Raw genomic sequence first — 18,507 nt, 5'->3', positions numbered from 1 at the left:
AGCGCAGTGTTTTAAAGGCGCCCAGAGCATCCTGCAACTTTGGGGAAAGAGAGCGCCCGACTCCCGCTCTCCCACTGCCCCCGTCGCGTTAATCCGTTTCCTTTGGTCGCTTTCAAACTCGCGTGGGTAGTATCCCCGGATCCCCGCCCCAACCTGGAAGCGAGCGCCCCCGGCTGTTCACGGCAGCCCCTCGGCGCCTGTTTGCAGGGAGCTCGGTTTCTGGCTCGTCGCAGATCCAGCTGCGGTTCCGACCGGTCCCCAGCCTCGCGAGGCACACGCGCGCGTGCACACACACGCGCTCACACTCCCGCTCACACTCGCGCATCCTCGCTCCCGGCACCCCACCCTCCGAGCCGCTTCTCCGCGGGGTGGGGTGGGGGGGGTGGGGTGACGTCAGGACTGCAGTCCCGAGGAGAGCGGCTGGAGAGGGTTGCGCGCTCCTCGCCTAGGAAGCTGGAGGCGCACTCGGGCAGGCGCCGCTCGCGCGCTCCTCCCTCTCCTCTGCACCCGCTGTCACGCTGCCCGCCCGCGGGGGAGCCTCGCGAGCCTCCAGGTGAATTGAAAGTCGTTTCCGGGGGAGGACGGAGAGGGTGCTGCAGTCCTGGCAGGCACTGAAACTGCAACTCGGACAGAAACGACCCGGCGGAGGAGCGGGCGCGCGGCGGCGTGCGCAGCCTCCCCGGGCTGCCGGAGGCGGCCGCTGCACAGCTCGCCGCGGAGCGCGGCGGCCGGACCTCCGCCCCGGCACTCCCCGCCCCGGGCGCGCTCGCCGGGGAGAGACCCCCGAGTCCTGCGCATTTCGCAGCTGCGCCGGCGTGGGGAATGAGAGCGCGGTGGCTCCGGGTCGCCGCGGAGCAGCTGCCGGTGGGAGAGAGAGGCGAGGCGAGGGGGCGGCAGCCTCGGCCCGAAGTAAGTGCAGCAGAAGTTTGCGTCGGTTTCCCCGCCGCTCCCCTGGAGCGAGTGGCAGGCACATCTCCTCCCCTCGTTCTCTGAGGACGACGAAGGCACACTTCCGAGGCAGTCTCGCCCGGGAGAGAAAGTGAGCCTTACCACAGGCGGGCGAGGACCCCGGGAGGGCCAGGGCAGGGAGGGATCCCGATGTGGGGGGGGGCGGTGAGGGGGTGCCAGAGGCAGAGACCCCGACTGGGGTGAGGGACGCGAGAGGAGCCCGAGCCTGGAGCTCTGAGAGCGGGAGGGGGGTGGCGAGAGTGAAGGTGGAGGTAGTCACACCTATGCTGGTGACCTTGGCGTGCCCCCCTGGAGCGGCGAGCTGGGGGCTTGTCAGAGGCTGGAAACGGCGCGGCTAGAATATTGCGTGGCTCCTTACCCGGGGCCGCGCTGAGGCCACCGCGCTTCCGGACGCCGGACGACGGGGGCACGAGGAGCGAGAAGCCGGCGCGAGGCGGCGACGCTGGAGGGTGGGGACGCCGGCCAGGGCAGAGCCCGCGCTCGGAGCGCGAGGTTGGGGGTGCTCCGAGGCGCTCCAGCCTCCGCGCGGGAGACCCCGGTCGGGGGAGGAGGCGGGCGTGAAGCCTCAGGTCGCTGCGGTGGCCGTCGGGCGCCTCTGGAGCCTCGGTGGCTGGTGCTCCCAGTCCGGAGCAGGCTGACCGGCGGGCGGCGGCGCGCCCCCGGCTGCCCCCCACCCTGCGCCGGTCCCCCCCGAGTCTGCGGGCGCTTCTCCGCCCCGCCGCCAGGCCCGGACGCCACCGGGCTTGCCCGCGACCCTAGCTCCCTGCTCAGCCGTTCGCGGGGCCCGTTCAGCTCTTCTTTGGCTCCTTCCTCTCTAACCGGACTCCCGAAGGAGGTTTTATCCTTTAACTTGACCGAACTTCTGATGGGGAACAAAAAAAAAGTTCACGGCAGCCGCGCGCCTCGCTAGGAGCAGAGCCCCGCGGAGGGCAGGCGGGGGCGCCGCGGGCCGGCTCGCCCGCCCTCTCCTCTCCTGCGAGGGTTCTCAGGGAAGTTTGGACAAAATGTGACGCGATTATTCTGGGAAGGCCACGAAGGCATCTTCTTCCAGAGTAGGACCGTCTGTGCCTGGGAGTCCGGTGTCCCACCCGGCTTCTGGTACCAAGGGTACATACGCTTGGGGGGACGAAGATGATTAATTAAACCCCATCTTTCAAAAAGTCATTCATGATGCATACTGGTCACCCAATTTCATTTACTCCGATTCATTCATTTATTCACGCAGAAACACTTTAGGAGGCCCAGTGTGTGCCAGGCATTGTGTTAGAGGCTGTGGCAACAGAAATGACTGATGTTTGGTTCCAGTACTCAGGGAGCTTACAGTCTGGAAGAGCAGTGGTCGGGAAAGAAGATGGAAAAAATACATGTCCTACGGGAGACAGCAGGTGCTACCTGGTTTTCACCACAGTGACTCACTCCCATCTCCTTAACTGTGGAGCCCAACATCTGCTGTATTTCATCCTCCCTGGAGGCAGCGACACTGTCATTCTTTTTGACCCCCAGAGGCCAATACCGTGCCAAGCACATAGTAGGTCATCGATAAAGTCTGTTAACTGAATGGATGAAGGGATAAGTTATTCATATTGAAGAGTGTTTTAAAGAAAGATAACCATGCTGTATAGTCGTCCCCCTCATTGGAGGGGGAAGGGATCCGTCCAAAACCCCCAGTAGATGCCTGAAATTTTGGAGATAGTACTGAACCCTATACATACTGTGTTTTTCCTTATACATTCATACTTATGATGAAGTTTGACTTGTAAATTATGCAAGTAAGAGATTAAGAGTACCATAATAAAATAGAACACTTATAACAAATACTGCAATAAAGTTATATGAATGTGGTCTGTCTCTCTCAAAATATTGTACTATACTCACCCTGCTTCTTGTGATGATGTGAGATGATAAGATACCTGTCTAATGAGAGGAAGGCATTGTGATGTAGCATTAGACTACTACTGACCTTTTGACCACACCTCTGTGGGTAACTGAAACCTTGGAAAGTGAACCTATGGGTAAGGGTTGGGGGGCTGCTCTATTGGGGGGACATTAAAGAAGAAAGAGAATGAGTTGAAAGGGGAAGGAATCAGGGAGCTGGAGAGGGCAGGAGAAAAAAAAAGATAGGGCTCATGAACATTTGGAAGTATATATTCTTTAACACACAACTTTTGTCTTACATTTTAAGCCAGTGGAAATTAGCAGCACTCAACTCTGTGCTCTATGAAATACAGGAATCTCTGTGGATATTTGGATTATAACTTTTTTAGAGCAAGGCCTTTGTTAATTACCGTATGGAGGTCATGATGCCATGATCATGTGGATATGTTGATAATACGGTGATTTGGATGTGTCTAGGGTAGAGGAACAGGTTGATGAAAGAATACTTTAGAATTACCAAAATAATTCCTTCAAACATCTTTTAATATTTTGCTACTTAATGTGCAAATTTCTACTTGTGTATTTTAACTACATTTAATTTAAACTCAATTAAAATATTTATACAGAGATTTTAGCAATGAAGATTAAACGCATGTGCAAGACTCTCCTTGGCTTAGGTAATTGAACCCATTGCACAGGTAGAAGGTGGTAAATTCCCAGGTGAATGATAAGGGTTTTTTCACCCCATTAATTTTTTTATTTTTACCAAAAAACTAAAACTTCATATATTTTTATTATGTGCAAAGCAGAGCTACTTCTTTTTTTTTAAACCAGTATTTTTCAACAGTAATAATAACTTGGTGATCTGAGTTCAAGAGCTTATAGGTATTAATCCTGGTTAGTTATTGGAAACTTTTAGTGCTAGTTTAGTTCTAATAACTAGTTTAGTTATTGGAAACTTTTGGTGGTATGTGATTTGGAGCCATTCTAGAATTTTTGTCAACCTCATTTTCTCTACTTATGAAATAAGATTATTTTACTGAAATGATTTAATTTGTCTTTTAAAATCAGAGTTTGTCAATGTAGAGTGTGCTGGGTTTAGATATTGTACTCTGTAGTTGATGTCATTAATTTGGTATACCAGCACTGAATAGCAATTTGTAATTAGCAAATAGAAAATAACCCATATTTTCTATCATTAGGTATTTTGAAGATGTTTTAGGACATTGTCAGAGTTCTAGGAAGAGTTTTGTGATTGTGGACAATGTATGGTGACTAAAAATTGTATTTTATAAGGAACTATAAATAAATACTAAAAATGGTAGCTAAACTTTGGGATTCTTTAACCAGACACTGCAATGTTTCTTCTGTTGTGGATATTTGAATTGAATTGTTACTAGAATTGCACTGGTAGATCAAAAGACTATTTGAATGAATCTTGTAGATTTTACAAGGAGTACATTCTAGAGGGTAAGACTTTATTTTGGAAATGTAGTTAGGGTACAAACATGCTGAGGTTATAGGAGTGTGAGGTTGAAGATTACTGAGCATAGAAATGATCTAGCCTTGTTTTTGCAGATGAGAAAACTGGGGCCTAGAAAGGTGAAGGATCTAAATTTCCCAGGCTCACATTCATATGCACGAGAGTCCTGTATAGTGTCCATTCTAGGTCTGACAAGAAATCACACCCTCAGGACACCTAAACACAGGGGCACCTTAATGGATCTGCTATCCATGGATTTCCTCTTTTCTCTCTCTCCAGCTCACATCCTGTCTTTCGTCCCACCTCTGAGAAAGGTCCCACCTGCCAACCTCCTACTGTCCCCATTCCTGCTGCCTTTCCAGGTCTTTGATGGGACAGAGCAGTAAAGGACTTGGTCAAGGGTCCATGAGTTTCAGCCTCACACACAGGTCTAGCCTAGGCAGAACTGTGGAATAAATTAAGTTTGGATTGGGTGCTTCCCACATGTACTTTCCTACATTTTGCCACCACTGCACATCATAGGATCACAGTTTCAGGGCCAAAAGGGGCTTTCGAGATCATCTGGTCTTTATATAGATCCTCGTTAAGATGAGGGAACTCTGGCCGGGAAGAGATTCTGTGACAGTCATATTGTACAGGACCCCATGAATCGAGTTCAGATTCTTCTTGGCTGCTGTGCTCTGTCTCCACTGAACAATGCTGGTGCTGGCTGGTGTTTGATCATTCTGTTAACATAAATAAGCATGTGAGCTCTGGAAGGAGACAACTTGTGTTTATGTTCTAACTCTGTCTTTCCCCAGCTCCACAACCATGGGCCATTACTTAAGTTCCTAACACCTTTGTCCATGTATTAGCAAATTTTTGTTTTATTTTATATGTAGGTATGGGTGTATTTGCATAATCATTTCTTTATTACTTCCTCTTTAGGTTGTAAGTGTTATAAGGAAAGGAACCAAGTATTTCTTGCTTCTGTATGTCCATTGTGTCTTTGGTACACAATGGATACTCAGTTACCATTTGTTGAAAAAAGGAATGAATGAATGAATGAATGAATGAGTATACAGTGACAGAGTGAAGGAGGGAAGTATCACTTAGGTAGAATTGGAATTCTTAATATGAGAGCCATATCCTTCTAAAGATTGTAAATCTGAAATGCTGTTCTCTTTGCATATCACTTTCTGGGTAGACGGGACCCTGAGATGCCCCTTCACCAAGCCTACTTTTCTCATTTGCTCCTTCTTTAAGCAAGTGACTGCTCCATTGTTCTGATTGCTTGGGCCCAAAACTTTGGAGTCATCCTTGCATTCTCAAATCTTGCAGCTGTGCCTTCAAGATGTATTCCAAATCTGACCAGTTCTCACCACCTGCCTTGCTACCAGCCAAGACAAAGCCTCTAGTATTTCTCACCTGGATTATTGCAGTGGTCTCCTTACTTCTTTCTTGCCCCACCCCAAGTCTAGGTTCAGTACACAGCCAGAGCAATACTACTAACACTGAAGTCAGGTCACACTACTCCTGTGCTTACATTGTACGTCCTCACATCTTCCTCTTATAGTTCATTTACATCTTCCCGTTTCTTTCAGAGTAAAGGAAACAATCTAGTCCCTTCTAGCCCTTCTGACCTCTCCAACTTCCCCACAATCACTGTGTTTCTTCCATACTGATGTCCTGCCTGTTCCTGCAACATAGCAGGTATGCTTTCTGCAAAGCAACTTTGAACTTGTTCTACCCTTTGTCTGGAATGCTCTCTCCTAAGCACCTGCTGATACTCTCACTCTCTTCAAATCTTCTTCTTAAATTCCTTCTCTTAATAGGGCTTCTCTTGGCTACCCTATTTAAGATTATACCCCTCTAACTTTTTATCCCTCTTTTCTTGCACTAATTTCCTTTTTAGCTCTTATGACTACAAATACCATATACTCTATTCAAGTACATGCTTAATTAGTATAAGATATTACTCTTATGGTATCATCTCTGGTTTCCTGGCCTTTTTGTCTCTCCTTTGACCAGGTTTATGGTCAGAGGCAGAATTCTGCCAGGATCCTTAGCTAGTCTATTTGGAAATGACCTTGAAGGAGTCCCAAAGGTTGCTTACATCTGCTGCTAGAAATAATTAGGAAATAAAATGCAGTTATCTCTCCAAGATATGACCTAATCATTTCCATGAAATACCTCTGACCAGGGGCTTCTGGAAGGTTGCTGCTGTAAGGTCCATCTTTGGGGCGACAGTAGCACATTCTATCATGCTATCCATGCACGTCATCTCCAAAAGGGGTAAGGGTCTTCTTCCCCTAAGGGATCACATTGTATTTCTTAAATGGCAGTGTCAGTGGGAGGCTGGGAAGAATGGCGTTCCAGGGATCAAAAGTAGAGATCGGGGTCAAACTGGAAAACCAAGCTGTTTCTGGAACATTATTTGTTAATGGAGTCACCTACTGAAGTCAGGATTAAGAACAGGAAGGGGAGAGGGAACTGAGAGAGACTTTGTAGATTAGCTCGTTGACCACCCAGGTTGGATTTTCACTGCTTTTCTTTTTCTTGTCTCCTGCTACTGGGTTTTCTTCTTGCCTGTCTTAACATGACTACCCTCATTGGTTGTCCTGAGGAGGAGTTATGAAACCATATCCATTAACCAATGAGACACTATGTGAAAAAATAATGATTACGATGGCACCTCTAAAGCTATCCCCAGGGCTAGGAACAGCCTGTGTGCTCAACAACACTCCTTAATTGCTTGATAATAGGCTGTACCTGTTTAACGCACTGTTGGCTGAACTGATAGGATGTTTTTATGACTTCTTCCAGGATATTGTGAGCAGATATAGTGGCTATGTGTTAAAGTTGGGTACACTATTATATTTCTATAAAATTATCATACTAAACTCTGCAGCTTATAATTCCTGCTAGCTCAGAGCAGTCTTGAGCTCAGGGCAACTTGTAAAATTGACTCAACAGACAGTATTTTTAGTCCTAAGTGCTCATAATAGTTTTGCCTTAACAGAGAAAAGTGTTATGTTGTGCCCATTTTTTGCTCTAGAAATAGAAAGAGAGCCTTGGGTTTAGTGCTTGTAGGTTACCAGTTCTGTTCTTAGCACTCTCTGTGACCTTGTCCAATTTACATTAGTTTAGAGTCGCTTTTCTGGAGCCAGGAAAAGTTACCACAGCAGCAGAAATGGGGCCAACAACCTTGAAGTATAGCTGTGAGAAATCCATTTTCCTGTAACTGTAAAAGATGCAGCCAGAGCAATTCTTCAGGAGAGACCATGTGTGTTGGGGGCGGAGGCAGTGGTATGAACTCAAGGATAGAAACCCAAACTATCATAACAATAAGAAGAAAGAGGTGGTTGACTTTTAGCTTTTCAAACAACTGGTGTACACGTATATTTTTGTCTAGTTTACAAACACATTTTGTTCTGAGTGTTTTTCCCAAGTAGGTTGTTTGGAAATATTTTGCTCATAGAAACAATGTTAGATGTGACATTCGGGGTCCCAGATGCCTTGGGAAAAAGCTACTTAAATCACTTCCGAGCATTAGAAAATAATGCGATAGTTTGATTTTTCATATGAGAAAATGAGTATTAATTTCTAATTAATAAAATACTAATCTTCATCTTGTTACATTATGAAGATCTAGGTTGCCTTTCTTGTAAGTAGCCTCTCTCTTGACTCCTTACAAGTTTGTTCAACAGGAGAATACAGCTGACTTTTGATTTGGGGTGCTGACCTCCATGCAAGTCAAAAAGCTGCACATAACTTTTGACTCCCCCAGAACTTAACTAATAGCCTACTGTTGGATGGAAGCCTTATCGATAACATAAATAGTCAATTAACATGTATTTTGTGTTATATGTATTATAAGCTGTATTCTTACAATAAAGTAACCTAGAGTCAAGAAAATGTTATTAAGGAAATCATATGGGAGAGAAAATACAGTTACAGTACCATATTGTAAAAAAAAAATCTGTGTATGAGAGGACCCACGCAGTTCAAACCCACATTGTCCAGGGGTCGACTGTGTGTGTTTATTTCTTTACGAGCTTTTAAAAACAAGTATATAAACTCAAGTTAATAAAGCTTACGTAAACAAATAAATAAAGTGCATATCAACAGTAAATATGTAGACATCGTTGAGAATTAAGATTCATGCAAGGCAAATATCAGTGTCGATACTGGGAATTGGGATGTTCTTCTAGCTTTCGCTGGGACCCCATTCTGCACAGGATAAGGGGGCTTGGTTTGTTGAAAACCGGCTCAGAGTTCTGATGCTGGTTTTCTCAATCGCATCTGTGTCCTTGGCTCACCAGACCCCTAAGACTGGATGCTGGCATCTAGTACCCCTTTGTAGAAGACACAGAGCAATTATCCTTTGCCTCTCTACTCTGTCATCCTTCCGTCTGTCCGGCAGTCTCCCTCCCCTCTCCTTCCTCAGCATTCTGGTCCTTCAAGGACCTTTATGCAATGTGGGATCTGTCCTCCCTCTAGTGGTGGTCAGGAAATTGTCCCTTCCCATTGCCTCCCTCCCCACCCCCAGCTTTATTGAGATGTAATTGACATACAACATTGCGTAAGTTTAAGATGTACAAAGTATAACATCTTCATCATGTCGTATAATTATCTTCATCATGTCGTATAATTATCTTCATCATGTCACATAATTACCATTTCTTTTTTTGTGGTGAGTACATTTAAAATCTACTGTCTTAGCCATCCATTGCCTGGGTTAACACCAGGAGCTTGTTTTTACCTACTACAGTCTTGGCAGTGACTGGGCATGTCACCTCCCAGCAGCCTTCAGAGACCTGGGCAAGGAGATTCTCCTGGCAGGCACTCACACATCGAATGGGTGTGTCCGGGCACAGTAGGGGCAAGGGGCAGGGAGATCAGGGACAGTCACTCTGAGACTCTTAAGGTTTCTTTGGAGGACCCCAAACATTTCTCTGTGTACTTCCCTGTCTATTCCATTTCCAGCTTTGTATCATGGTATCTTACCTACACATTCCCAGTGGACCAGAAAGTAGGTTCAGGGCTTACATTTTTTACTCAGTGAATCGTAGACACAAAAATATAGACCCAAGAATCATCACATTTGTTCTATAAAGGTCCAGATAGTAAATAAATATTTTAGACTTTGCAGCCTATATTTGGGTGTTGTCACATATTCTTTAAAAAAAAAATTTTAATGTTTATTTATTTTTGAGAGAGAGAGAGAGTGAGAGCGCGTGAGCACAAATGGGGGAGGGGCAGAGAATGAGAGAGAGACAGAATCTGAAGCAGGCATCAGGCTTCGAGCTGTCAGCACAGAGCTTGATGTGGGGCTTGAACTCACCAACTGTGAGATCATGACCTGAGCTGAAGCCGGAGGCTTAACGGACTGAGCCACCCAGGCATCCCTCTTTTTTTTTTTTTTTTTTTAAACAACATTTGAAAATATAAAAACGATTCTAAACTATAGGCAGTATAAAAGAAAAAAAAATATGCTGAAGGTTAGATTGGGTCAGTGGGTCTTAGTTTGCTGAACCCTGTAATAGATAATCAGGGTAGATCTTCAGAAATTTTAATTTCAGAAATTTGAATTTTATAATTTATAAATGTATAATAAATATATATTATAGTGAATGTATAATAAGATATATATAAATATTTATATTTATATCTATATTTCACACATAATGGGTGAAGTTATCCTGAGCATTTCACCGTAGGACCCAGATTGGGTCTTTGTTGGAAGAATGAGGTCTCTGGGAATTGGGGGTGTGGAGAGGTGAGGACACTGAAGATGGGGACCTCAGTGGTAAATAAAGAAAAGCATGGCCTCAGGGCATCTTTTTTCATCCCTTAAAACAAACAAACAAACAAACAAACAAACAAACAAACAAACAGTTTTATTGAGATAAAATTCACAGGTTATAAAATTCATCCATTTAAAGTATACACTTCACTTTTTTTAGTGTATTCATAGGATTATGCAGTGATCACCGCAGTCTAACTTTAGAACATATCCATCTCCCCTAAAAGAAACTCATACCCTTAGCTCATTTGCCTTTCCCCCGTGACCTGCCTGCTTTGCCAGTCCTGCCAATCCCTAGAAACCACTTATCTACTACTTGTCTATTCCGGACACTTCATATAAATGGAATCATACAACATGTGGTCTTTTGTGACTGGCTCTTTCACTTAGTGTAATGTGTTCAAGGTTCGTCCATGTTGTATCGGCACTTCATTTCTTTTTGTTGCCAAATAATAGTCCATTGCATGGATAGACCACATTTTGTGTATCCTTTCATCGGTTGATAGACATCTGGGTTGTTTCCAATTCTCGGCTGCTATGAATAATGCTGCTGTGAAGGGTTTTGTACAAGTCTTTGTGTGGATATATGTTTTCATTTCTCTTGGGTGGATGTCTGGGAGTGGAGCTGTTGGGTGATGTGAGTGGAGTTGTTGGGTGATGTGGCGACTTCAGTTTAACATTTTGAGGAAACGCCAAACTGTTTTCCAAAAAGGCTGCCTCATTTTACATTCTCACCAGAAGTCCTTGAGGGTTCCATTTTCTCCATTTTCTTGCCAATATTTGGCTTTTGTTTTTAATTATAGCCATCCTAATGGGTGTGAAGTGTATCTCATTGTGGTTTTGATTTGCATTCCCTTAATGACTAATGGTACTGAGCCTCTTTTCATGTGTTTATTGGACATTTATGTATCTTCTTTGGATAAATGTCTATTTAAATACATTGTCCATTTTGAAATAGAGTTGTCTTTTTAGTACTCGTTTGTAAGTGGTCTAGATATAAGTTCCTTGTAAGATATATGATTTGCAATATTTTCTTCTTTTTTGGGGGTTGTCTTTTCACTTTGAAGATGGTTTAGTTTGCAGTACAGAAGTTTTGATAATTTGAGTTAGTACAATTTATTTTTTTCTTTTGTTGCTTGTGCAAATTCAATAACATTTATTGTTAGGTTTTCTTCTAAGTGTTCTATAATTCTAGTTCTTGCTTAATTTAGGTCTAATACATTTTGAGTTAATTTTTGTATATGGTGTGAGGAAGACGTTTAACTTTATTCTTTTGCATGTGGATATCCGGCTGTCCCAGCACCATTTGTTGAAGAATTTAATTGTCTTGGCATCCTTGCTGAAATCAATTGAACATAAATGTGAGGGTTTATTTTTGAACTCTCAGTTTTATTCCATTTATCTGTCTCTGTGTCTATTTTTTTTTTTTTATGTCAGTGTCACATTGTCTTGTATACTATGGTTTTGTAGTAAATTTAAATTGGCAAGTGTGAGTCCTCCAGCTTGGTTCTTATTTCTCAAGATTGTTTTGGCTCTCTGAGTCCCTTGAATTTCCATTTAATTTTAGGATCTGTTTGTCAAATTCTGTTAAAATAGCCAGCAGAGATTTTGGCAGGAATTGTGTTAAATCTGTAGATCAATTTGGGGAGTAATACCATATTAACAATACTAATTCTTCTGATATATGAACATATATGGCTTTCTATTTATTCAGGTCTTTAACTTTTTCATCAATGTTTTGTGATTTTAAGAACATAAGTATTGCACCTATTTGTTAAATTGCTCTTTGGAATTTCTTCCAAATCTGGATGCTTGCTTTCTTCTTCCCTCGTTCCCCCCTTCCCTTCCTTTCTTCCCCCCCCGCCCTCCTTCCTTCTTTTTCTATTTCCTTGGCTAGAACCTATAGAACAATAGTCAATAGAAGGGTGACAGTGGATATCCTTGTTTTGTCTCTGATCTTAGGGGGAAAGCATTCAGTCTTTCACAATTAAGTATAATTTTACCTGTGGGTTTTGTATAGATACCTTTTCTCAGGTTGAGGAAGTTCCCTTTCTCTTCTTGATTTGTTGAGTGTTTCCATTATAAAATGCTATTGGATTTTGTGAAATGCTTTTCCTGTGTCTATTGAGATGATCAAATGATTTTTGTTCTTTATTCTATTACATTAATTGATTTTCAGATGTTAAGCCAACAATGCATTCCTGGGATAAATTCCACTTGGTTGTGTTGTGCAGTCCTTTTTATATTTTGCTGAAATTTAGCTTGCCGGTATTTGTTAAGGATTTTTGCATTTATATTCAGAAGGAATATCGGTGTATACTTTTCTTTTCTTGTGATATCTTCATCTCATCTGGGTATCAGGGTAATAGTGGCCTCTCCTCTTCTGTTCTTCATTCTTTTTTTTTTCTTTAATTTTTTTTATTATGTTTCTTTGTTTTTGAGAGGCAGAGAGAGACAGAGCGCCAGTGGGGGAGGAGCAGAGAGAGAGGGAGACACAGAATCCGAAGCAGGCTGTAAGCTCTGAGCTGTGGGCACAAGAGCCGGATGCGGGGCTCAACCTCACAAACTGAGATCATGACCTGAGCTGAAGTCGGACGCTTAACCGACTGAGCCCCCAGGCACCCCTCCTGTTCTTCCTTCTTAATACTGCTGTTCTAGGTGCTTCAGGGACTAGCACAAATGCAAGATGGGAAGAGGAGGGAGTCGGGTTGTTGTGGATCCCAGGCGGCAGCACGGGTATGGGGAAGAAAACCCCAATAGAGTCTATAGAAGACACAGGATTCTTGGTTGCCACATGGACGCCAGGCTGGGGGCCTATTATTGGGGATATCTTATGTATAGGATGTGTTCTATTCTGTTCTTTTTATACATATATTCATTCGGAATAGTAATCGCCTACTGTGTGATAGGAAGGGCATTTACTACTGATAAGTTTAAATAGATGAAATTTCTTTCCTATGAGAATGCACGGTTTAAAGGAGTAGGCAGATTCAATAAAATAATCACAAATTAAATGTAGCATTACAACTGTGTGTGTTCAGGATGATAAAAGGGAGGTTCCTGGTGTCTTAAGAGTATGTAATCAGAGGGGCACCTGGGTGGCTCAGTCGGTTAAGCGTCTGACTTCAGCTCAGGTCATGATCTTGCGGTCCGTGAGTTCGAGCCCCGCGTCGGGCTCTGTGCAGACAGCTCAGAGCCTAAAGCCTATTTCAGATTCTGTGTCTCCCTCTCTCTCTGCCCCTCCCCTGCTCATGTTCTGTCTCTCTCTCTCTGTCTCAGAAATAAATAAACGTTAAGAGTATGTAATCAGAGAAGTTGGTCAAGTGTTCTGGTGAAGGCTCCGCCTCAAGAGTGAGTGATGGCGGCCAGTGTGGGTGGAGTGCACAGAGCAAGGAGGGGGCAGGTAGAAAGAGCCAGACCACTCGCGGCCTGCAAGTCCAGGCTAAAGGCCTGCACCATTATCCTGACAACTAACAGTATGTTTCATTTTTTAAATTTCCCTGTCTGGATTCACTGGTCATATTTTTGTTTCACGTTCTCCTTAAAGAAGGAAATATCACTCATCATTGCTGCTATTTCCATTTATTTTAGGTTTTTACTTTTATGGGGCTCAGAGTAGAGACAGACGGTGGGGGGACATGGAATAGAATGAGGGATGGAAAAAATGGCTTTAGGCTGGTCCTTGAGAGAATTAAGGGAGAAAAGAATACGACAAGGTTATGTTTGTTGAAGGGCGGGAGAAAAAAGATGGGAGCTGGAAGGATGATGGGCATGCACCTGGCCCACTCCCCTAATTTTATAGGTGGACACACAGGCCCAGAAACACCAGGTGACTTCTCTGCTCACATAGCCTGAAACAGCAGAGTCGAAACACCTCTCTGCCTGCCCACCTCCCTTCTGAATGCTCTTCCCTCTGGCCAGCACTAGTTCTCAAGCTGAGCTCTAAAGGAAAAGAAGCCGCTGGTCAGATAGAGAATGAAGGGAAGGAGGCTTCAGGTAGTGGGGCTGATACACCAAAGTCCTTGAGGCAGGAGAGAGCTTGAAGGCAGACATTAAAGATGGCCGCTCTGCCTGGAGCACAGGTGGGGAGACATGAGGGGAGAAAAGAGGTCGGGGCTTCCTCACAAAGGGTCTCGTAGGTTGGTAAGGAGTGTGGATCTATTCTTAGCGCAGCGTGAACAGTTTTTTTTAAGGAGGGGAGTAACATGAAAACACTGACGTATTAGGAAGATGATTTGCTACTTTGTGGAGAAGAGGTTAAATGGGGCCAGAGCAGAAGTGGACAGGCTAAAGATTTGGTGGGAGTTAGAATTTACAGGGCTTGATGATGTTACCTCTAAGACATTGGGGGAACTTCCAAGAAGTTGGATATGCTTAGAGTAGAGAAAGGGGCAGTGTGGATCCTCCCTAGGGAGGTGGGTTATTTTCGAAGCAGATGTATGGGCTCTCACTGAAGCTGCCCCACCAGCAGTGGGGAAAAGCTCCTAGATGAAAAGAAACTTCAGCTCACCTGAAATGCTCTTCCTTCTTTCATCACAGACAAATGTTTACCTATTATTCAAAGCCTGTCTCAAATATTGCCTCTCCTGTGAAACTTCAAGTTGGTTGACATTTATATAGCATTTATTATGCCTATCTAGCCCTTATTACTAAGTCTGTGTAGCCCTCATTGTGCTTAAAGTGCTATTATTATTTCTCTTTAATGCACAGCAACATGAAGCACAGAAAGATTAGTCACCCAGAGGCAGCCTGGCTCCACAGACCCATGCTTAGCCGCTTCGCTGTGTGGCTTCTTGCTGGGAGCTCTCGGTGCACAGTGACTGCCTCCTTCTCTTGCTTCCAGTGACCTCTGTGACAGCACTTTTCGTAGCGTGTGAAGCGTTGATGTTTTGAGTGTTTTTCTTCTCTGGTAGAGAGTGAACAAATTGAAAGCAGGGACTGTGTATTGTTGACTTTCACGTCTTCAGGGCTGGGTACATAATAGATGCCAGATGCGTGCATGAATGAATGAATGAATGGACATGAATGAATGGATGGATGTCTGAGAGAATAAGAAAGGAAAGTAGCAGGAGTAGAATAGGGCTTTCTGTAACCTTCTGCAGCCTGTATTTTTCTAGGCCAAAGAATCCCTGAGCTGCATTATAATTCAGGCCAGTGTCATTTCTGGCTTTGCCATCATATTGTTTTAGAATTTCCATTAATGCTTTGTTGTGTTCTAATCAAATAATGCTATTCTCAGTTAAACAGATGATGAAGCTTCTGCTCTGGCAGGTATTCTGCTCTTTACACAGTTGCCGTGTTGTCACCAAGGACATTTCTGCATCTGATATTGATTTAAATATTCAGTTATGAATGTCAGGAAGACAACTTTATTTATAGCTAATGAGGATTGTATTGGCTGAAGAAATCGGCAACGTGAACAAGATAGTACATGCTTGTTAATTCAGTGTGAGTGAAGAGAATAGCCTCGTCGATCAGCATTCACAAGGCTTTTTGTTCTGTACTGATATAAAATTGCAAAATACTGGCTGTTATGATTTTACTGTATTTTAGTGTCAAATAGTGAAAGTATTTTTGGAAAGTTTATTGCATTTTGCAGACGATTCACGTCGTATTGAACTTTTTACTCAAATGTAGATTTATACAGGTGTGCCTTGATTTTGAAAAGTTTGTTTCACAAAACCCGAATTGCAGAACAGATAAGTTGGAAACAAGAGTATGTGGGTAGTTCATTGAATATCTATAGAGTAGGTATGATGAGTTTAGGGGCTTGGGTCCCCATCTACTCTTCTCATTCTCCAGGATTCTGATCGATAATGCAAACCAACCAGGCAAGATCGCTAACCAGATGGAAAATATAAATAGGGATTCTGTTTGTCTGTATAATCCTCCGTGCAGGATTTTGTGAAATCTGTATTAGTGTGTGTGCTTTAGGCTTCATTCAAAGTGGGACTTTTTACTCCTACTTTTTATTGAGAATTGGGCCCCACAAACTCGAGTGTGCTTGCAAAGGGAGAAAGGGACTAGATGTTCAGAGCAAACCCTATACCGCTTGCTTGGATGTGGAAGGGGCTGGCAGGCTGCTCCGAGAAGGTATGGTGGGTAGAATAACGCACCCCACCCCCACCTCCCACGTCCACATCCTAATTCCCAAGAGCTATGAATAGTTTATCTTACATGGTGAAAGAGACTTGGTGGATGTGATTATGTTAAGGATGTTGAGAGAGAGGTATTATCCTGGGTTATCCAGGTGGGCCCATTAAAATCACAAAGGTCTTTATAGGATGGAGTCAAGAGGGCCACAGAAAAAGGTGTGAGGACAGAAGGACACATTGAAGTGATGGAGGGCCACAAGCTGGGGGACGTGGACCATCCATAGAAGATGGAAAAGGCAAGAAAACAGATTCTTTCCTAGAGCCTCTCGAAAGAGCACCGCCCTGCTCACACCTTTGATTATAGTTAGCCCCATGAGACTTCTGACCCGCAGAACTCGAAGATAATAAAGTGCTGTTTGTTTAAGCCACTCACTTAGTGGTAATTTTTTACAGTAGCAATAAAAAACGAATACAGAAGGTTTGGGGACCTGTCCAGATGTGCTTACCACATGGAACGAGAAACTAAAGACAGCCCTCTGGGTCCAAGTGAAAGATGAAGTACCCCTGCCCACTAGTAACACATCGTCCAATTAATAGCAAGCCTGGGCAGATCAAACCAACCAGTCTTCTGCCCTGGGATACAGTGAGCGAGAAAATGGATGCTGATGAAGCCATCTCAGTGGGGTGAAGTTAACTCCAGGAATCAGAGACTTACACAACCATTGGAAGATGGGAGAGCCACGCCCAGGATGCCCACTTTCAAGAAATCTGGAAGTGTGGGAGTCCTAGAAGGGTGCCAGATCTCTGGGTCAAAGCTCTGTTGTCTGCTGGCACCTGGGAGCCTGCCTGTGGCTCATCCAGAAACAACAGCTTGCACCTTCCAGATCTCACATGAGGCCCTCTCAATGGCGAACTTTTCATAGGGACTTTGCAGGTAAGGGAGAAGCGGAGTTTCTGGACTTAACCTCTCTGAAGGCCAAGGGCTGAAACGTACAAGGTGTCAAAACCTTGACAGGGATGGTGGAGGCAACATGCTGGCAGAAGCTTGTTTGCTCCTCTATAGTTTGAGGGAGGAATGTGGAAAAAGGAGCTTACACATCCCTCCCTCCAACCCCCCAGTTCCTTTGTTCTCTTAAGCTGTTGGGGCTGTAGCCATCATTCTGGGCCCAGTCAGCGGATGTGCTGGCAAATTCTTTAGGTTACTGCAGAGCTGTGCGGTGAACCCCATTCTGAAGAGAGAGGAGATAGACATGAAATTGAATGGTCGTGGATACATTTAAAATGACTGTGTCCTAATGTAACTACAACTTACCACGTATCTATTTTGAAGCTACATTATTTCAAGGGCATTTTTCTTTGAAGCTTTTAACAAATAATTTAAGCCAATTAATATTCATTGCAAATGTCAGAAGCAGTTGAATTTTATTTTCATAGGGCCTTTGAACTTCTGTGTTTACTGTGAAAGATCAAATGTTACGCCATCATTTCCACTTGGAAAATTTGATGAAGTTGCACATGTAACTGTAATCCAATTATTAATAGTTATAAATACCATTTAATTAAATAATGCATGCCTTATTTCTTTTTTTAAACTTTATTTATTTAAAATGTTTGTTTATTTTTGAGAGAGAGAGGGAGAGAGAGAGAGAGAGAGAGAGAGAGAGAGAGAGAGAGAGAGAGAGAGAGAACACTAGTGGGGGAGGGGCAGAAAGCGAGGGAGACAGGACCTGAAACAGGCTCCAGGCTCTGAGCTGTCAGCACAGAGCCCAACTCGGGCTCTAACTCACAAACCGTGAGATCATGATTTGAACTGAAGTCGGACACTCAATCGACTGAGCCACCCAGGCGCCCCTGCAATATTTCTTATTGCTCTCAATCGAGTATTTTTGGAAGATTTGCACATTACCTGTTGAATCTTTAATTGCCTCTTAAGTGTATAGAATTGCTTCTGGTATGCCAAAAGCAACAAAAAGGGGTGGTTGGAGTGGAATGCAGCGGGCAGGCATTTGGTTCTGTGTGTAATCTCAGACGATGGAGACGGGGAACAGCCAAAGTTAACAACACGAGGTGAGTTGGAATCTCTATAAATTGAGCGGCGAGGGAAGCCACATCAAGCCAAGGTTTCCAACTGTGATCTAAGAGTTTGGAAAAGAGCGAGGGAGGGATATGCCATGGATTAATTGACATAGCAGATGACAGGAGTGCGGAGAGCAAGTTGGTAGGACATCGCTGAATAGAAACGTTTGAAGCTGTCATACTTTGGACTGCGTTTACCGGCTCAGGTACCCAGGATGGCC

The 18,507-nt window shown here is 44.1% G+C and overlaps 1 long non-coding RNA gene across 1 annotated transcript in view; it reads left to right on the top strand.

Moving 5' to 3' along the window:
- Positions 1-234: 234 nt before the first annotated feature.
- The window catches only part of LOC131483497 (uncharacterized), a 50,078-nt gene continuing 31,805 nt past the window's right edge, over positions 235-18,507 (top strand). Inside the window, exon 1 of the long non-coding RNA XR_009247722.1 lies at positions 235-909. This is a non-coding gene — a long non-coding RNA (uncharacterized LOC131483497). The remainder of the gene's footprint in view (positions 910-18,507) is intronic.

The sequence above is a fragment of the Neofelis nebulosa genome, chromosome 8 (assembly GCF_028018385.1).
Source record: "Neofelis nebulosa isolate mNeoNeb1 chromosome 8, mNeoNeb1.pri, whole genome shotgun sequence".
NCBI lineage: Eukaryota > Metazoa > Chordata > Mammalia > Carnivora > Felidae > Neofelis > Neofelis nebulosa.
The sequence above is the reverse complement of the archived record's forward strand: the minus strand, read 5'-3'. Positions and strand labels throughout refer to the sequence as shown.